This window comes from Lissotriton vulgaris, chromosome 4_1, assembly GCF_964263255.1.
Source record: "Lissotriton vulgaris chromosome 4_1, aLisVul1.2, whole genome shotgun sequence".
Classification (NCBI taxonomy): Eukaryota; Metazoa; Chordata; class Amphibia; order Caudata; family Salamandridae; genus Lissotriton; species Lissotriton vulgaris.
Genome location: NC_141691.1, coordinates 1,544,568,607 through 1,544,590,736, shown reverse-complemented (window position 1 = coordinate 1,544,590,736; position 22,130 = coordinate 1,544,568,607). Strand labels below are relative to the sequence as shown.

The following is a 22,130-nucleotide window of genomic DNA, read 5'->3' as shown; positions in this document are numbered from 1 at the left end:
AGTGCCCCACCTAAATATTTTGTGTTATAGATTTTCAGAGCCGGTGCAAGTTGTTTTGACAACTTTTTCCTTTCTATTTTAGTAGTGTTGGAGTCTGGTGTATAAGTTGCATTTTAACTTTCTTGATATGTGTTGCTCAAATAATTGTTGGTGATAATAAAGGTAATAAAAGCCATCAACTCGCTCCAGATTAGTACTGCCAGCTAGCACAGGCATTTAAGTGGCATTTGCCGCTCCTCTTCTAAAAATAATATATTTAGTTTTAGATTTATTTAGCACTAGCCTTGCCCATTGCAGAATTTAATAAAATAATGTAAAAGCTGCTGCACTCCCTGCAGCGATTTTGAGATTAAAAGTGTGTCAGTGGGCACTCTCTTATTGCCAATTTTTGGGGCATCACACCCATCTCTGTCCAAAAAATTAACAAGATCATCAATAAAAAAGAATAAAAAGTGTGGGGGCAAGAACACAGCCCTATCTTACTCCACACTAAACTGGAGACGGATCTGTAACTTGGTTATTCAGGCCCCATCTCACCTGTGCTGTGTTCGATGAATGTAATCTAATTAAAATGTTTACAAGATTTCTTAGAATGCCTGCTCCTTTAAAACCCTCCAAAGACTTGCCCGCGGGACAAGGTCGAAGGCAGAATGCAAATCCACGAAGGCCACATAGAGCTTTCCTCCCTTCACGTGCACTTCTTTCCAGTAGATACACAATAGGGGAAAAGTTTGATCCAGGGTACTTGTTTTTGCTTGAAAACCTACTTGAAGGTCACTCAGGGTTCTAGATTCAAGAATCCAGTCCGGTATACAACCCAATATTTGCTTACAAAAGATTTTCTGCAGGGAGTCTATTAAACTAATTGGCATATAGCTGGATGGCCTTGTTCTGTCCCCCGTTTTATAAATAGGAACACACTCTGCATTCTTCCATGATGAAGGAATAGGAGTACCATTGAGAATTGAGTTGGTCAGGAGATTTATATAAGGACCCCAGAATGTTGTATTCTCCTAATAAAGATCATTTAGGATCCTGTCTGGTCCAGGGGCATGGTACGAGATACAGGAGAGAATTGCAGCTTGCGTTTATTCAATGGAGAAAGAAAGACCTCCACTCTCATTTACAGACCCCAGGCCTAGACCATAAGATGTCTCGTCAACAATAGCAGCCCTTGATTTATTTATTTTATTTTTATTTATTTAAATTTGTAAGGCGCACAGCTACCCGCAGTGGGTTTCCCGGCACCAAGGGACAGACTCAAGAGGAAAAGGACTAGCAGGCTGGACTTCTTGGACAAAAATCTTCTACTCACTGCTAAAAGAGCCAAGTTTTGAGTCCCTTACGTAAATGAGGAAGAGAGGTCTCCGTCTTTAGGGACACGGGAAGGGAGTTCCAAATTTTTGGGCCCAAATGAGAAAAGGAACGACCACCCATTTTCACTAGCCTGAACCTGGGGACCACAAAGTCACCACTTCCGGAGGATCTCAAATTGCGGGTTGGCTTATATGACTGTATTAAGCCCTGAAGGTATTTCGGAGCTGAGCCTAGTTTAATCCTGAAAACATGGCAAAGGGCTTTAAATTTAATTCGATTCGAGATCCTGAGCCAATGAAGGTCTCGAAGAGCATGGGAGACAGATGTTCTTCGCGGAACATTTCAAAGGAACCAAGCAGCCGCGTTCTGGACCACTTGGAGCCTATTTATCATTGCAGAGTCTGCTCCAAGATAGAGAACGTTGCCGTAGTCCAGGCGGGAAACAACCAATGCCTGCACTACGGTTCTCTGTGTGGAAAGAGGCAGCATCCACAAAATTTTCTGAAGCCATCTCAGGGTGGCAAAACAGATGGACGCTACCTTGGCCACCTGTTGCCTCATAGTAAGATTTTCGTCTATGAGGAATCCGAGGTTCCGAACTTGGGTGACGGGATGAGGGGTGGGTCCCATGTCCATAGGCCAATGGTGGGGGCCCCACAGATTTTTGTCATTGCCCAGTATCACCACCTTGGTTTTGTCCCCGTTCAATTTAAGAAAATTACTTTTCATCCATTGGGACACACGGATCAGACCTGATTTCAGCGTTGAGATTTTATTGCACTCTTTGTTGGAAAGAGAAAAAATTAACTGAGTGTCATCAGCATAAGAGTATAACGTAAGACCGGCTTCCTCCACAATAGTGGCCAGGGGTCTAACATAGTTGTTAAATAGCAATGGGCTAAGTATAGACCCCTGGGGAACGCCGTACGTTGATGGACAAACTGTAGAGGAGGCTTTGGCCGAAAAGACCTGAAAGGTGCGGTCACTTAAGAAGGAAGCTATCCAAGTCAGAGCAGGGCCCTCCACTCCCAGGGACCGAAGAGTCTCAAGAAGGATGGAATGAGACACCGTATCGAACGCCACACTCAAATCGAGTAAGATGAGTGCCGATGTTTCTCCGTGGTCGATACCTTGTCGCAATCTCTCGGTGACTCCTAGGAGAGTGGTTTCGGTCGAATGATGCGCCCTGAAACCTGACTGGGATGGATGTAAAAACCCAAGACTCTCAACAAGGTGAGTTAGTTGAGTATTATTATGCCTTTCCAGGATCTCAGAAAGGACGGGGAGCAACGAAATAGGTCTAAAATTAGATAAATTTGTCACATCAGCTCCGACCTTTCTCAATAAGGGAATGGCCATCGCGTGTTTCCAATCCTGTGGGACGTGGGACTCAGACAGAGAAGAGTTGAGAAGCTTCATTAGGACACGGCGAGAGCTCAGGTCCAATTGTTTTAAGATTTTGGCCGGTACCGGATCACGTGGAGAGCCAGATTTGATGCTGTTCAAACAGGAAGCAAAAGAGGCATCATCAAATGGTGTCCAGTTAGTGAATTTGGTTGTCAAGGAGGGCAGATTGACTAGAACTAAAGTTGGCCCCAGCGAAGGCTCAATATTAAGAGTGGAAGGACTCAGTGAGTCGTAAATACGTTCCACCTTCGCTATAAAAAATGTATGTAGAATTGCATTGAGCCTCGTCCAGGGTAGGGGGGCCGGAATTGAATCTGCTCCCTTAGTTTTCTCACTACTGAAAAAAGAATACAAGGGCAATTCTGAGCTTTCATAACAGTGTTAGCTACATAAGTCGATCTTGCCATTTTGCGTTGTTTGTGATAGTCTCTTAAAGCTTTCTTATAGGCTGTTTTTCGAGAGACGGAGTACGAACGTCTCCACTTTCTCTCAAGAGCTTTGCAGTTGGATCTAATATGCTTTAAGTTGTCCGAAAACCAGGGCGCAGGTGGACGATGGAACAAAGAATCCTTAGGTGTTAGGGGGAGAAGTTCCTCAACAGTGATACTCGGCCATTTAAAAACTGCAGTATTCAGGACAGACACCAGTACATTGGGATCCGGTTGAGTGTCCAACAAATGCGAATTGAAATTGGTAATATCAAGTTTGCTCCACCTGTGTATATATTCCACCTTTCCCCCACTACTACTAGCCATAATGTTAGTATGGCACATAGAGAAAGATACAGCATAATGGTCAGACCAATCCAAGGGACGAGCACTCAATAAACACTCATAAGGAAGATTGGAAAGAACAGGGTCCAATTAGTGCCCTGCAGAGTGAGTTGGCCCTGAGTTACATAATGAGATATTCAGAGCTTCTAAATCAGATAAAAAAAGTTTACTGGCAGAGCATTGCAAGTCCTCAAGATGGAGATTTAAGTCGCCAAGGATGGTAAAATTGGCAGCCCTCAAGAGAAGAGGGGCAATAGTTTCTGAGAAGGACGACATCCATGCATTAGGATTCCCAGAAGGGCGATAAATCAGGAGTCGCGATAGAGTGAACTGAGGGCTAATTGCCAGTTTAAAATGTGCAGCTTCACAGCCTGGCAGAGAAGAGGCTTCAAACTTACAACTGTACTTAGATTTAAAAACAATTGTGATGCCACCTCCTTTACCGGTATCTCTATCCTTTCTGACCATGACATAGTCACTAGGAATAGCCATGGCAATGTCAGGGCCTGAGCTCTCATGGAGCCAGGTTTCAGTTAGAAACATTGCGTCAGGTTTTTCGTCCATTAGAAAGTCATAAATGTTGTTTTTATGCTTTGGGAAAGATCTGCAGTTTATGCTCCAAAACTGGAGTTTAGCACAAGTATGGGGCAATTTAATGATCCTAGATTTCCCGTAATTCCTTCTTTGCAGATTCAATTGCTCGCTTATATTTAGCTCTGAAGGCCACTATCTCAGTGTGTACCTTTTGCTTAACTGCCTTTAAGAGCACGTTCTTAGGGAGCCCACAATCCTTATTATACCAGACACACTGCTGGGCTGACCTCCTGTGAGTATTAATGTTTGCCTTCTTTTGAGGATTTGGTAATTTTCCAAGTAGTTCCCTTAGTTCATTATATAGGGATTCATGTCTACGGCCCATTAACTACACAGCATTGTCAAAAGTAAAGCTGGCTATTTCTTCCAATGGCAAACAAACCTTGCTCTTGGCCATATCTAAGACCCCTGGATGGACCTCCACCCATTCTCATTTACTTGTCTTCTGATTATTGGAGATTGTCAGGGTACCTAGGTCTGGGCAGCCCATTTTAGCCATATTAGGGTGTCAGTGGTGTCTGCCTTTGGGGGCCTGTTGCAGGCCCCCATGGTGTTGGGGGATAGGGGTGCACTTGAGGTATCCCCCCACATTGGCATGCACAAGGTGACAGGCAACAGACATATTTGGCATTGTGGCGGGTGCTGCACAGAACACCACCTGCCACAATGTTATATATGCGGGATTTGACTGCCAGGGTGGCGGTCACATCCTAATGGATATAAGGGGACCGCTGCACCTCTGGCGGTCGGTCCCGTTCACTGTTACGGTGGCAGGCGCACTTTGTCCGCCCGCCATCGTAATAGCTCCCTAAATGTGCCGAAAATGTTTATTTCTTGACCTTTCTGTGAGTACATTTCTCATGATAAATAATTGTTGCATAATGTTTTCATACATTTTCGTAAAATGTTTCTAATCACAAAGATCACTCAAAAAATATTAAAAAATTAGTCTTTTACTAGGGTAACGAAGAGTTCAAATATGAAGAGGCAACATTCTTAAGAGAATAAATGGTTGCTGTAATTAATATTTTTCTTAAAAACATAACTAAATCTGATATATGTATCTCGTTTATATGTGGGAAAGTAGACCTGAAAGAGTAAATGACTTACTATGAATCCTAGAATTGATACAACCTTATTAAAAATGTAACATTGCTGTCTGTGGACCATTGCATTTCTGTGAGAAGAAGAGGAGTGATCTTGTTCCGAGGAGAGGATCAAAAGCTGATTGGCTGAATGGCTGAAGGAAGGAGCAACATCTTGCAAAGCTTCATGAAATGTGTAGTCTATAATAGTGTGTGTTCCTAGAGTAGGTTCCTACATTTTCAGACCATTCTTTCATGTCATTGACATTGTCCAATGCTCATTTTGCTTTGATACTCTTTTGAGATTCTTGAACCTCGCTTTTCTGCTTAAATAATTTTTAGCTGACGTTAATGCCAAAGCTTTATGCTTTTTCTCTAACGCTCTCGAACTAGAACTCTTCATGAGTTCTGACTGACACCATTTTTCCCCATTCCTAGAATAGGGATTATTTCCTTTATAGAACAATATTAGAGTGTGTAATATGATTATTATTGACTAATATTGATTATTGATTTCTATTCATATTTGAAGAAATTGAAATTAATCGAAATGTATTTGTGACCTTAATAAAGATGAATTACCAAAAAGATCAGAATAATGAAACCCTATAACTCATACCAAACTCTCATTATTTACTGAATATCGACTGAATTATTGACTGAAAATAGATTAGTGAGCATAATCCTTATTTATGTGATGTGCAACTCTTGATCTTCTCTAAAACAATGACAAAGATCCATCTCAAATTCAGTGAGTGGTGGGGGTTAGCCCTGATGCTGGTGAAGAAAGACTTTTTAAATTGAAAACAATTCCCAACACTCCAGCAAAATTTGGTACCAGGAGGAATGTTTATGTTATGAGAAGAAGAGCTATAAATAAATAGTTACCGCAGTTAGAGTAATGTCCAAGTCCCATAGCCCAAAGCCCTGAATTTGAAGACTGGCAAGGTGTGGTTTCAAAGGTATTTGCTTTATTGGAGGTGTTAGTATTAAAAGGGTTTTGCGTTGTAGTTGTAGTTCTTCTTTGTACTGTTGAATGAATTGGCGATGTTCATATGCTTATTGTGTAGAAGCTGAAGAAGTTAAAGAGGTTAGGAGATGACTCAACAGAGCCTAAAATCCCAGGATATTGATATAAGTGTAGAATGCCCTGCATGGTTTTCTTGTCCGCTAAAGATTTGTGGTGTAGGTCGTAAGGTACTGTTGACTACAGAAATTGAGATAGGGACTACAACAATTTGCTGTGATTGAGCTAATATTGACTCATGTTGGCAGAAGTAATTGTGCAAAGGTTATGCTACATTGATTAGGGTGATTTCCCATTGGATTAGATTTCATTTGTGTGTGTGAATGATCTTTCTGTATGAAAAAGTCCAAGGACATTACAACCTTAATATTCTGATTGTTGAATTGTCTTTGGTTTCCTTCAGCAGGAGCATACAAAGATTGAATATTTATGTTCACCTAAAGTTGTAGAATTGTGTGTATGAGAGAAAATGGTAAAGGAGGGTGAACTGCTGAATCCGTGCTAAGATTGGTGTCTTGTCACACAGCTGATTATGACAGTGACGTGCTGCTATAGGTCAATTGTTGAATACGTGCCACATTGAGATTGGTTAATGAGTCTTCAAGAATTAAAAGAACAGAATTGAAGTAAAGACAAGGTTTTGTGAGAGATGATGTAACAATCCTATTATGGGAAGTTGAAGTGGAGTCTCCTGAGCGTACACCAGCACATTATATGGCAACTAATATGAGATTACATAAATATTTGTGGCTTCAGCAATGGTGCAAGATTACTGAAAACAAAGATCTTTTGAGTTTTCCAAGATATGGTACATTTGAACTGAGAAAAACTGAAAGATTGAGAGGAAAATTAAATGAGAAGAAGCCACCACCTCGACCCATACATTACATAGCATTAAATATTTGGGAGAAAATAGCAGATGCTAAAGGGAAGAAGAAAAATACCTGAATGAAACTAAAAAAGCAGAGCGTAATCATGCAGATGCTCGACGGCATGAGTAATTACAGCAATATCAAATGAGTTGCGAGCATGTAAAGGCAGGTCTATATCAGACAAACAGGGTGAACCCACTGTCACAATTTTGATTATATCCTGATCACGGATTGTATGTGGGATAGATTAAAATAGATGAAAGAGAAGAGAGTGACCACTATCCCCACCATCTCAAGCTATCAAAATGCCTGGGCAATAACTCTTATGCTCCTGTAACAGCAACCCTAAGGCTGTAAAGACCATGGCAGTGATTTTTAACTTATTTGTAATGTTTTTTTCCAAACCTAGCCCTCCTATGCCCTCCAAGTTCCCAATGATCGATATCCATGCTAACTTGGTAGGTTCCTTGAAATTGGTTTTTTCCCAAGCCCCTCATAAGGAAACACTCTACCTCTAGGTCCCACAGCAATGACAGCAATCTGTGCTACATAAAGGGCTGTAGTTTAGCCAAAAAAGCTCAGATGATTGCATTGAAATCTATAACCCCACTTGAGGTCCGCGTAGCGAGGGAAAGGTATAAGATGACAGTAAGGTGCAAGTGGGATGATGCTAGTTGGAGTGATATAGTGGTGGTTGCAAGGTCTGGTGTTCTGTAAAAGTGTTGCCCATGGGAGCGTGCACTCTGCAGCACAGATCAATTGCTAATTGAACCTGGGAGCCCTGGTGGATAATTTCACCAAATGTTATGACCATGCTCCCCGTGAGCACTAAGCATTCACTGACCTCACAGCAGACACCTCCACCCCACCCTTAGACATACGCTTCACATTTGAGGAGCCAAAGCAGCTATTGCTGTCATCAACTTGGGCAAGGCCCCGGGTCCAGACAAACCTCATGGTAAACTATTACAACATGACTTTTCAGTTTCGATTCCATATGTTAACACCTTCAGCCATAGCCTTAGGAGGTCCAATCCCCAATACCTGGAAAGGAGCACAGATAATCTCTATTTATAAAAAGGGGTATCTGAAGAATACTGCTAATTATAGGCCTCTAAGCCTCTGAACATCTTGCAGAAAGTGTTATGTGAGACAGCTATTAGGAAAATATAATTATTGGATTTATGACGCAGAAATTCTGTCCCCTAGCAGGCTGGGTTTAGACCCCAAGTTAGTACCATAGATCAAGTCCTGAGGTTGCGTCTCATTGTCCGGAAGTATGCAAAAGCTGAAAGAAGGTCATCTTTATATAGCATTTGTTGACCTTTAAGCAGCCTTTGACCTAGTCCCCAGGGGATTGCTAATGGACATTCTTAAAGAGCCTAGGGGTTCCTGAAGTCCTACTTGGCCAAATAACAAGGTTACACCATAATATTTATGTCCACATGCGATGGGGTCCCCAGGGACAACTGACCGATTAAATTCCAGGATGCAGAAGGGTGAGACAGGGGTATGTGCTGGCCCCTATTCTATTTCCCCTTTTTGTCAACAATGCATAGCGACATTTCATCTAGGCAATATTGACTCTCCCAAACTGGAAGGGGTTCGTTTAAATGCTCTTTTATTCACAGACAACACTCTCTAATTCTCCCAGGCTACTATGGGACTGTAGCAATTTCTGTATAACTTAAAATGCCTTTTGTGCTGCTAGGGATCGGGAAATTAATGTAACAAAAGCAGAATTCATGGTAGTTAGTCCCCACAAATCATTTGGAAATGACCTGACGTTGGATAATGGGACACTAGAGCGAGTTTACATATTTGAATACCTGAGTACTATGCTGGATAGTAGGGTTTTGTGGTCCCCTCACATTCAGAAGTGAAGGGCAGTGCTCCAGCACCAAGCCTCGAATATCAATAAATAATACCAGGGAACAACATCAAGAGCCCTATTCCCCACTATAGAGATATACAAACTAAAGGCTTAATCAGGAATCCTATATGTAGTGCCGAAACCAAGGGTCACGTGAACGTTAATTCACTTACCTTAAGCAATAACAAGTTTATCCGTTCACTTCTTCACCTCCCCAAGAGCACTCCCCTAGGACCCATGTTTTTCGATGTGACGTTTAAAAGGGTGGGACATATTGCCCGGCTGAGGCCTCTTTTATATTGGGTGAGAATATGGACCACGGAGGAGTTCAAACTGTACCGAAATGCAGTAGAGGACCTGCTGGCATTTGACAAAGACCTCACCTTTCTCTGGGTCAGACACGTCCATTCCTGGATTTTAAGGCTAAGCCTCTGAAACTTCTGGTCTGACTCAAGTTCCCTAAACACAGCTTCAAAGATCCTAGCTAGCCGCCATCAAACTCCCACCCTAGGGAGACTGACAGACCAGTTTCTGCTTACCAAAAACAACCCCAAGTATGAAGCCTTCCTAGACACCCCACAACTGCAACTGGTGAAATCCCTGTACTTAACATTTCGATTTGGCACCCTCAAGATAGTGTAATTCACGTTCTCATGAAACGAAGGCTGGAGTCCCAACGCTAGCAAGAACAACTCAATGTGTAGCCTGTCTCCAAAGAAAAGGTAGGTCATGTTTTGCTCTTCTGTCCTGCTTACATTAAGCCCAGAATTGAATGGATTCACCCACTCTATAAACAGTTAGGCACCATGAAGCTTTTAAGGGTGCTGAAGGGAGACATATCTACTTACACTGAGGCTATCTTAGGCAAATATTTATTTGCATAAGGGTTGTTGAGGAAAGAAAAAGACCAAAAATGCTATGTTGTGATGAGCAGATTGGCCTGTTTTATGCTGGATTATATTATGCATAGCAACTCCCTCTCTCCCCGCCAATCCAGCGGAAAGAACTGCTTATCTTTGTACTCTAAGGCAGCTAACAGCACTAGGTGTGCTCTTATTTTCCCAACGTTTAAGAAATGTAATTACATTGTATATAATGTATGAACCATATTACTTGCACTAGTAGTTTAGAGTGCACAGATTAGCCGGGTCGCAGTTATTTCTTATCTCTGAATTTCCTCTTATTTTTAATCTGCATACAGACATTGTAGCTTGACATTTGATGGGCTGTTTGACTGGTTATTATCCCAGTCTGCTTAAAATACAAAAGCTACTTTACTTCGGCCAGTCCAGAGACAGAACAGCTCAACTTTACACAATTTACTTGTTAGCACTTAGTGTGTACTATTTTAATCTCCCTACTCGTTTTTCAAGAAGAATACACAACCCTTTAGCACGTAGAAAATACAGCAATTGTGCTAGCACCTTACTTAGCATACTGTTCTCTGAAAGGTTGTCATAGCTTACTTATGATATTTTATTTATTTCTGTTTAGTACACTATGACTGTTTAGTTTGCTGTTAGACTGTAAACAATACTGCTTGATCATTTATTTTTAATAGAAATGTTTAATGAATGTTCGTACATTTTATGGAATGTCATTTTCGAAATAAACATTATTACTACCACTAAAAGGACATGTTCAACTCAAAAGTGCATGTTAAACTTTTGTAATGTATTGTACCCTGCCCTCAGGGCTTTCTAGGGCTACCGTAGGAATTACTTGTATGTAATAAAAAAAGTTTGAAATCTGGCAAATGCTTTCTTATGCCAGGTCGACATGGTAGTTTAAATCTCTGCAATGACAAGCCTGACACATGTTTAAAGGACTACTGAAATGGGTGGCACAATTAGTGCTGCAGACCCACTAGTAGAATTCAATTTGCAGGCCCTGGGCACATGTAGTACCACTTTACTAGGGACTTGTAAGTAAATTAAAAATGCCAATTGGGTATAAGCAGTAGTTAGTAGTGGCAAAGTGTAGAGTCCTTAGGCCAACTAAAATGAATTCAACAAAAAGAGGAGGGTTAAAGGCAAGATGTAAGGGTGTGACCCTGCAGAGAGTGCCAGGTCCAACAGAACCCCTTTCCAGCCTAAGGCTAGGTGAGACTAACCAATACCTTTGTGGACTTCCCTTTTTCGGAGGTAGAATATGGACACTGGCCATCTACTTCATAGGCATGTGCCAGCTCTATTCTCCTCTAAATTAATTTGTATCCCTCTGTCACCAATTTCTTGAGCCAATGAATTGGCACCAGGGGAACCCTTCTCCTCTCCTGTGGACCCCATCTGTTCAGCACCTAACCTTATTTTGCTCACGGATGTATCCCAGTAAGCAGACAGTGCCACCATGACCAACAAAGTGATGTGGCACTTTCCACCCCTTGGATCAGACTTCTGTCCCCAACCCAAGGAACATTTTGCCCGTAAGGACAGCAACCAACAGAGGCAATTGACAGTTGTCAGTGTCAACATCCAAGCCCCAGGCCATCTAAGGGCCACTGCCCTCTGTGGTTTCACAGATTGGGGGGCAACTGCCCCAGGTTTTAGGTACCCTTTTTCCACTCTCATTCAAACCAGTTCAGGTGTGGTATCCTTAGACTGGTCATCCAGCCCAGGATCGATACCCTAAAGCTGAACTTGAGTCAGGGGTGATTCTTCCTCCACCCGCCCCTACATCTGCCCCCCCCCCCCCTTGAGAGTGGTATTCCCAAATGTCTGAACATTTAGGGAGCCCTGGGTTGCAGTTTCTCCTAGATTTTATATCACTGGTGGCAACTCATTTTACAGAATAAAGTCAATGTGCATCTGGGGATAAATATGCCCTTCTCTGGGTTACACCCCCACCCCACTCCAGGGATAGCTGAGTGAATGGGCGGACAAATACCTGCCCCTGGACCTGAGTTACCCTACACACCTGACTGGTGCATTGCTCTAGAAAAACCATCCTTTCCACTAACATGGTCTGGCTGGTTCTGGTGTCCCTCAGAACAGTGACAGGGACTCCATCCTCCTTGGCCTGGTGGAAGGGACAACTCCCCTCCCCCCCCCTCATGGCTTACCAGTCTACCCTCCTAGTTCACCCCTAACTAAGAGAGATGAGGGCATGTTCTTCTCCCTGTCCCTTGGGACTACCTCACCCTAAGGCCACCTGAGCCAACTCTGTAGTTGTCCTACCAGTGGGTGGTTTCTCTGAATAGACAGAGTCCCGCTGCTTGTGTCCTACCTTTGAACAATCAAAGCAGAGGGGCTGGAAATGGGGCGCTCTGAGCCACCACCCATCAGAACCTCCCTCCTGGCTGGAAGGAAAATTAAAACCCTTTCCTTCCCCATTAACCAGGGACGTTTGTGTCTCCCTTGATCTTCCCCTCATTCTGCTAGGGGGTCCTGAACCACCCTTCTTGGGTGACTAGCAGGTACTTTTTTGGACACTCCGGTGCTGACACAGAGATAGTGGTGGGTGGAACTCCCAGAGTTTATTGCTCATCCCTACCCAGAGGCCCATCTCCTAAGCAAGTTTACTGGGCTCAGCAAGCTGCTATTCACTAGGGGTGGGCGGAACTCTAGAAGTTTCACTCTACAGAATACATAAAAAGGCTGTGAGATTCTGTGAAGACCTGGCTTGACAGTTCGTGCTGGACTATTCCCATGAGGCACAGGGTCAAGACTGATTTGTATATAGCTGGGTTTGAAATGAGGTGGCGAAGTGAGATAAAGAACGATGATGGATTCAAACCAGATCTGTGACTGGGGTTGAGTGTCTGAAAAGTTTCAGTGCTCTGTTCATCATCTCCTTGTGTTTGCTTTGTTCACCCTAAGTTGGCAGGGTATGCACAGACGTGGGTCCCTTGCTCACTTTGCTACTGGATTTAATATAGCCTGGCTGATGAGGGGTGTTATTCCGAAACCAGTCCGTGGATGCTCGTTTATAGTTTAGGGAAGACCTGGCTTGGCTGTTAGGGCTGAACTGTTCTCATGAGTCACACAGTCAATACTGATTTGTAAATGGCTGGGTCTGAACTGGGGGGGCAAAGTGAGCTAAAGAACGATGATGGATTCAACCTAGATCTGTGACTGGGGCTGAGTGTCTGAAAAGTTTCAGCGCTCCGTCCATCATCACCTTTGGTTTGCCAAGTACATAAAGACTCATTAGGAAATGATTTATTTAAAAACAATATTATAGGATATGGGCAAATATTATAACATAAAGACAAAATACATTTTGTGAGTGCTCTAGAATTTGACACCATACAAATGTAGGGGTAGGGTGTCAAAATGAGAAAACGGGACTGTCTAACTTTTCATCCCAGCTCTTAGATACATAGCACAACAACGCAATTGAGACACACTAAGGTCATGGTGGGGATCATTTCTAAAGTTTAGAAGACCCTTATTCCTTGGTAGTTTCTGTTCGTCAGTGAAGGGCTCTAATGTTTCAATACTCATGCTATACTTTAGAAGTCAATTAAACAAGCATTTGCAATGCAATCGGTCTCTCTTTTGGGACCTTATATGTATTGTGTTATACAGCACATAACCAGGGTTCTGAAACATTTACTGTTCTTTAACATGGAGGGAATTAGAAAAGGCAAACATTTGTGGTAGCTTCTCTGGTTCTGGGATTTACAACATAGATCCATGTGGGATCGATTACTCTAGCGCACGATGGCCACATGACTCTACGTCTGTTTAACCCCTTCGATGCTGGTGACGGAACCATTCCGTCATCAGACACGGTTGAGCTGTGCTGATGACAGAATGGTTCAGTCACGACCACACCCATTATTATTAGGGCCCAGCACAGGGGGGAAATATCAGCAGCAGCGATGAGGTTAAACAACACGCTTGTAGAGCACCAGTGATCACTGACATGGTAAACATAATCTCTCCTCCTTACATTGCTGGGTCAGGTGGCTCAGTGGACTAATGCGTCTACTGCAGGGGCCTGTGTTTGACCTCATGGTCACAGTTTCAAATCCCGGCGGGTTCACTGACCCTTTCATCCATCTGAGGTCGATAAAATGAGTACCATTGAGTTGGGTAACAACAAAAATCCGTTTTTCAACGCCAAGATACCTTAAGTGGTGAGTGTGTGCTTTACAAATACACAATTTATGTTATGTTATGTTACAACAGTCAGATAGTTCTTACAAACTGAATGTTTGTTCTGCTACCCGATCAATGAAAAAAAATTATACCAGATGTTTAAAAGATCGCCAGCTCATGGGCCGTCTACTAAACAAAACAACTCTACAGATCAACGTGATTTTTTAACTTTGTTAATTAACCTCTCTGATCAATTATACACGTGTGTTTTTTCAGGCAGAGCCAAATGACAACAAATATTCGCTTTGCAAAAGTCTGTAGATGCTAACACTATTTAAAAGCATTAGCCAAACGACCAATACTATTTCAGAAAATGCTTCGTGCATAAGAGAAATTACCCCTTTTCGTCCTATATAAACGTTTGCTTTGTCTGCTACTCAATGACATGCTCTTCACCTTTGGGTTCAGGTTTTTTTGGTAAATCTCTCTGGTTTTCATTAATGTGAAATCAGAGGAAGAGCACCAATCCAAAAAAGCCTTTAATTTTCTTAAGGTACAACAGCAGTGTTGACACTGAGGCCCAAACAGGGAGATGAAGAGGGGCGCACTCCGTGACTCACCTTCTTTCGCTGAAGGGCTTCGGAAGTCCCCAGGTTTATGGAAAGTGATCCTAGCATACGGACTTAGGTCCTCGGTGGAGCTGGCCGTCCAGGGCATTCCAGAGGACTTGTGGTGCAGATGTTACTGCTCCCTGCCCACGGGCAAGTGTATATATTTCAGAAACGTGTCACCAGTAGGATCCTTTGGTGGGCTCATGTTCTCGAAGGAGGCTGGGCTGTGGCATTTGCCATCCTCGGCTCAGGGTGGTGTGGCTGGTGCGTGGGCGGTACTGGCGGTGCTGGAGAAAGTTTCAGAGCAGTGCCGCCGCCGACCCTGCGGGTCCACCCGTACTATCCTGGCGTTGCAGGGCTAAGGTTGTCCCTGGTGAAAGCGCTGAGACCAGAGCCATGGCCTGGCAGCGGGGCAGAAGCGGCGACACCTGGATGGTCCTGGAGGGCTGCAGGCTTGGGAAAGAGCAGCTTCTCTGAACATCTTCCGAAAGCCATATTGACATAAATACTGTGCACCCAGCCTCAGGATAGCTCATCATTGTAACACGGTACTCTGGCTTTGTCCAAGAGAGTTTGGTAGGCCTGGGCAGGTGGTGGCTGTCTGCACTCAAGGGTCCAACTAGCTTGTTTGGTCCTGGCCACCCAGGATGTTGCTGCTGGTGGAGGATGACAAGTCTTCGCCACCAGGCCGTGCAGATCCTTGAAGGAGTGCGGCAGGGAGTAGTAGGCGCAGGTGGCCTAAGTGGCCACCTCTGCTGGCAAGTAGCTGTCTGACAGCATGCCGGTGCTAGAGCAGCTGGCCGAACTCATGTTTATATAGTCTCTGCAGGGCAGCTTGCCATTGCCGCTTTCCAATGACAGTCGGGTTCAGCAACCATTGGGGGAGCAACTGTCACTAGGAAACAACATCATGTAGCCGCTGGGGTCGGTGTGAGGCCGCAGGATCTGTTGTGGGCCAGACATGCTGGTGGGGCTCATGGGCATATATGCTCCGTGCATAGGCGGGCGCCACCTCGGACTCATGGGCATGTATTGGTCGTCCTGTGGCTGTTCTGTGGGTTAACAGGAAAGGGCAGGAAGACAGGAGGCCGGCAGGGTTTGGCCATAACATTGTAGTACTCAGGGGCAGCTGTTGGGCAACAAGAGGCAGTGGGGAGGTGCCGGTCAAGTGTGTCCAATTCCTGTAACGTGGATCCTGTGCTGGCGGGGTTCGGCGAAGTGGTTGGGCCCCGTGGCCCATGCGAATGTAGGCCAGCCCGTTGGCAGATGGAGTGTGGCAGGGGGGAGTCCGGCGTCACTCTGCGAAAAGAACCCCTGAAGTCGCTAGGGCTGGATCTGTATATGAAGTCGCAGTCACTGGGGGAGCTGAACACTGGGCACTGGAGCGCTGGTGGCAGAGCTCCTCCGATGTGGAGTCATGGCCGCTGGTGCTGCAGGTTGGCAGGGCTGGCTGCAGTCGAGGGAGAGCTGCTGCAGGCTGACGCTGGAATGGATTGGCTGAGGCTGAGGGGCGGGTGCAGTTGCTGCTGGGAATGCCACTGTTTTGTCCCACATGCATACGATGTAAGGCATTGCGGGCATGCGAGACAAAGAGTGCAAATCCATCCACCAATCACACAACAAACAAGCCTTGAAAATGCAATAGGACTCGTATTAACGCAAGACCTATCGTATTTTTAACAGAAGTGCAGGCGTGAAAGAAGCCACAGACGGGAGGGTTTGGTGTGGGTAGTGATGGTCCAAGAAGTTACGGACTACGGGAGGAATGGGGAGAGGCTGAGGAACAAAACTGTTGTAGAAGTAAAGGGGCCGATAGTCTCGGAAGGAAGAAAATTATGACATCGCCGTCAGGAGGCGGGATTAAGTTCCCGAAAACCAATGAAAATGCAGCATTTAGAATTGCGGCCAATCAAAATGATAGGTGGAAAGTGGGCGGAGCTTCCGAAGCAGTACTGTATACAGCATCTCTCGATGAGACAGCGCATGCCCTGCCTAGCCGAGACCTAAAAAATTGAAAGGTATGGCCTCACACCCCCATGGTTTCATGCATCATCATTGGACATCCATGCTTGCCAGAGAATACTCTGGATGTGGGCTGGCTCACCTGTGAGATTACAGGGAGCACATATTGATGAGAGGTTTGGATCCAGAAACATAGAAACTAAAAATCTTGGTGACCTCCAATAAGGAACTTCCTTTATTTGATTTGGGAGAATGCAAGATGATTAAAATAAAAGGCGAAGTTTAGAAGTTTTAAATACTCCTTCATCTATGGATTGACATAATTCAGGTTGTGGCCTCATCCAGGCCTGTGGCCTTCTTCAGGAAAAGGATCCCTAATCTCTAGCTAGTTATTATTCATAAATTTTACACACAGCAGGCTCAAACACAAAGTACCAAATGATTTAAAAAAATCTGTTTTGTTAGATGTGGGAGTTCTTCATTAGCATGTCTTTTGGAGGTTCTGCAGTGACATTTTTACTATCGAGCATTAAATATTGTTAAACAAAATACACAAAATATAAAAATAAATAATAAAAAAAGCTATTTTTGATTGCCAAGACATTGAAAGCAGTGTACAGTAGATAACAAAACAATAATAAATAGTTTCACAAAAAATTATACTTGGCTGCATGGTTAAACCTTTTGTATGAAATTCTAATTACTAGTCGCACTAGCCGTAATAAAGACATCCTATTAAGTATGCAGTTGCGATTCAGAAGACGATCAGAGAAAGGCTACAAAGGATAACCTGTTGTTTGATAAGTAAAGACATTGCAATAGTGATAAAAACAGCAATTGCGTTTTTTACAGCGCACTGCTCCCATCACAGGCAAAAAGTATAACATTTATATATTAATATATACACTGGGGGAAAAATCCTTTCTAAAAACAAGTCATCTTATCAGAGCAAAAGCAGTTTTTATTCACAGTCCAGCAAGAACAGAGAGTTGAATTGCTGCGCTTCTCAGAACCAACTGGCCAGTCTGTTTGTTAGGCCAGCGGAAAATGGTAAAGAAGTGCTCTAAGGAAATCAAAGATGTTCTGCATTTTGCCACCGCAGGGGTATCCAGATGGCAATCTACAGAACAGGTCATTGGTTCACTTAGAACGGTGCTTATCGGCTAGCAGAGATCGTTCCGAGGCACACTGCTTGCTTTTTTAGCCTGGTTCCCTGTAGTAAACTGAGATAGAGATTGCCAAGCTTACCGGTCGGGACAGCAGCTACTTCTTTTGTGATCCAATTGTTGTGACCACCTGTGGGGATTACCTCATTTTGCAATGGTTTTATTAATACTAGTGGGTTGCTTGAACTTACGATATGCCAGATAGATAAAAAAGCATAAAGTTAATGTTTAGAGCCGTATTCTCTGGGTTCAATGCAGCGATGATGCCCTGTCTACAGGTCCGGACTCCCAATTTATTCCACTCAGGCCTCATCTTTGATTCAACATGCACCCAGTCTGATTTTCCACAGCCCCCGCAAACAACCTCACCTGAAGAATGCCGCCTGGGTGGTTTGTGTTTCAAAAAAATGCCACTCACACAGCCTAAGCACCAAAATCTCTGTTTTAGGTATAGGGAGAATATGCAAGCAAGATGAGGCAAAGGAGGGGCCAACTGATAAGATTTAGATTCGCTAAATTCTCTCTGTCAGACAAAACGGAGCACAGTTGGATTCACTTCTTAGTGCTTGATTTAAAAGCAGTTTTACTTGGGTTGAGAGACCACAGTTCACTTGCTGATAACTGTGGCAAGCCTTCATTAAAAGATCGTTGTGTGACCCACTGGGGTTGTTGGAGCTGATAACAGTCCCTCTCTAGCCTGCCTCAACTTGTGGCACTGGTTAAGAAAGGCCACCACACTTTGCAGAGAGTAATTTATGGGACCAAGCTCAGGACGAATCTGGGCGGGGTCGAGGTTTTTAGTAGCGGCAGCACCTTTTTGTAGATTTTAGTCACATGTTGATTAAGTGCAATGCGGAGCTTACCCAAAAAGATCTCATAACCTTACAAGGTGGGACATATCTTGGCCAGCATTACCTCCAACATTGACGCTAAGAAGGGACCTGTCAGTTTTTTAAAGAGTTTGGAAAGACTGACTTCAAGAGCCTGGGCTTTCATGGCAATTTGACTACAATGTGTTATTAAAGTGCTCGATGATTCAATGAAAATACACAGGTATGAAATTTGAAGGTTGTTGTACGACTAGTCGCCACCTCTGTAACACTTCCTGTCAAATATGACTACTTGAGTTTTCTTTAGGTTTACCTCCAAGCTGTTCATGGTGGTGTAGCTATATAATGTATTCAGCAGGCGTTGCAGTCCAACTCTCGTGAGGCAGAATAGAGCTAGGTCATCTGCATATATGAGGTTGATCTGCGCACTACTGATCCACGGACCATGGCTATTTATTATATCCAACTCTGCTGAGAGGTCAGATAGAAACAGGTTAAAAAGCAGGGGAGCTAACACACATCCCTGTTTTACTTCCCTTGACATCGGTATTTTTCTGGATAGGTGTGAACCAGAGCTTATCTTGCCTTAAATCCAGGTGTTGGTATGGAGCTGGACGATTGACTCCAGTAATTTGATGTCCACAAAGCAGCAAAAGAGTGCCGTAGAATAAGTGTTTGCTTTATCAATGTGAATGGAGAAGGCAGGGAGATTTGTCAGTGTGCCGGAGTTAGTCACAAAACCCATTTTCGGGGGGAGGGGGATCAGGCCCTTTGAGTCGACCCAGCTTTTCAGATCTTCCAGCAATAAACTGGTGAAGAACTTTGTCTCAGTATCCATTAGGGCTATCAGCCAATAGTTACTGGGGCTGATCAAGAGCCAGTCTTATGAATTGACTGGATAATCACACAGCGCCAGGAGTCGGGTATGGTTGAACTTCGTATGGTGTAATCAAACAGGTTAGCTAACTACTTAGCCCCGAAGGGAATGTTTTTTTTAAACAAAGCGTGTGGTAGGCAATTTGGGACTGGCACTCCTTGAGATGTAGCTTTAGTTAATATTTTGCCCAGCTTTGTAGGTGAGAAGGAGAGTTCTTCACTTGGATGTTTCTGTGTTCTTTGCGGGCCAACAGAACGCTCCCTATAGGTATTAGTCGTTCTGCGTGGCTTTATCTCATCTGCCTGAAAGTGACCTTCCATAAATGTTACCCATTCCTGCTCTGAAATGTTTGTGGAACCTAGGCAGAGATTTTTGTTGGTTTGCCTATTTACTATTTTCTGGGGTTCCGGCTCTTACTTGCATAGTGGAGAGAGCACTAGAGGTGTTGGAGATGCTGTTTGTTTGTCAATACAACATGCACATCTATAACTAGTTTGTGTGATTTTGAACCATCAACAACAACAACAATTAGGACCTAACTTCAACCAGCGTCCTTTTTTAGGAGGAGGCCGTGCCCCACAGAGACAAAGGGGCAGAGGCGTGACCTGGTCCGATCAACCACGCCAAGTACAGACCAGGAGTGTCACCAAAGCCAAAGCAGGGCCGAGCACAGCGACCTGATTGTAAATCTTACAGGAAAGATACTCACTCAAGATCAAGTGAAGGTACTTAACAAAGGCCTAGGGTTCGTACCCACACCGAACCTAGATATCTTCAAAACTAAATGTGAAGTATCTGAATTCTGTCGGAAGTTGAAACTGAAAGCCTTCTTTGGAGGAGAAGGAGCAGCTACTAATGATGGAGACACTACGCTCAGAAAAAAGTCAAGATACTGTCCTACGAATTCACAGATACCGATAGAAATACAGACCTTCGAACAAGCAGTAATGCATGATCTTGATGATCTTACAACTCTGACAAAGAAACCATTCCATAACATCACGAAGAGAGAACAACTTGCTCTTCAAGAACTAAAAAATGATAATGACCTGGTAATTAAACCGGCGGACAAGGGTGGAGGGATTGTCCTACTCACAAAAAAGAGATACCAAGAACAATGTCTGGAACTGCTATCTGATAACACCTTCTATGAAATAGTAACTGAGGATCCCACACCCAGACTACAACAAACCATAACTCTGATGATTGAGGAAGCTGAGGCACATAACTGGCTCTCCAGAAAAGAAGCTGAGTTTTTACATACTGATACCCCGAGAATACCATATTTTTATTCTCTACCGAAGACACACAAAGCAAGGAGCCCTCCTCCGGGACGCCCCATAGTGTCCGGTATTGGTTCAGTACTGGAACCTTTACCCCAGTTTGTGGATGAATATTTAAAACCTCTAACTCAGAAGACTCCGACGTATCTTAAGGACACGAGAGACCTGCTGAACCATCTTACCTCTGTAACTTTTTGTGAGACTTCCATGATCCTTGTAGGATTGGACGTGGAAAGTCTATACACAAGTCTCCCACAAGGAAAAACTCTGGATACCTTGGAGAATATCCTATTCAATATGGATTGGAATTACAAGACACCCAGGCATTTTATTTTGGAGTGTTGTAGACTGGCGTTAACAGAAAACTACTTTCTTTTTGATACAACCATGTATAAACAGCGACACGGCACCTCGATGGGAAGTACCTTCGCCCCGAGTGTGGCCGGATTGTACGTCAGTGATTTCGAAAGGACATTTGTCCACAATGTATGTAACCCCTTCCAGAGACAGATCCGTTTCTGGAAGCGTTACATAGATGACGTTCTTCTTATCTGGGAAGGCAGCACTGAAAGCCTGGCACAGTTTCACAAATGGCTGAATGAACAAGACCAATGGCTGAAGTTTACATACACCTCAAGTAAAGAGAGTCTAGACTTCCTGGACATCACCATCTACGTGGATAATGGCAGGTTACAAACAAAAACCTTTTTTTAAACCAACGGCTAAGAACAGCTTGCTGTCATTTAATAGCCATCACCCACGACCTCTGAGGGAGAATCTCCCATTCAGCCAGTTCTTACGTTTACGGAGGAACTGCAGCAAGACTGAAGAATACCAACTCCAAGCCAACGATCTATGCAAAAAATTATCAGCAAGAGATTACCCACAAAGAGTGATTAAGAAGTGCAAAAAAAGAGCACGGAACCAGAACCGTGAAAGCCTCCTAGAGACCAACCCAAGAAACCAAGAAGAAGATCTCATGACTTGTGTTACAACGTACAGTCCGGCTTCTAATCAGGTCAAGAAAATTATCAATAAGCACTGGCGAATCCTCACCTCAGCAGATCTTTCATGGCCAAAACCAAGATTCTCTAATAAACGAACACAGAACTTAAAGGACATCCTAGTGCATACTAGACCGCGTTTGGAACAGGGAACTAAACAAACACGTCTCTGGGACTTACCACCTGTCCAAGGACACTTTCCATGTGGGAATTGTTCAGTATGTCCACTAACAATGCCCACTAAAACAATTCAACTATTACCAGATCTGAAATGGTATTTGAAATCCCATACAAATTGCAATTCCAGTCACGTGATCTATATGATCACGTGCCCCTGCAACATGCAATATATCGGAATGACATGCAGGAAAATACGGCAAAGAATCTGTGAACACAGAAGCAAA

General features: G+C 43.7%; 1 pseudogene; it reads right to left on the bottom strand.

Moving 5' to 3' along the window:
* Positions 1-18,890, bottom strand: part of LOC147724218 (insulin receptor substrate 1-A-like) — a 28,284-nt pseudogene extending 9,394 nt beyond the window's left edge.
* Between the last annotated feature and the right edge of the window lie 3,240 nt (positions 18,891-22,130).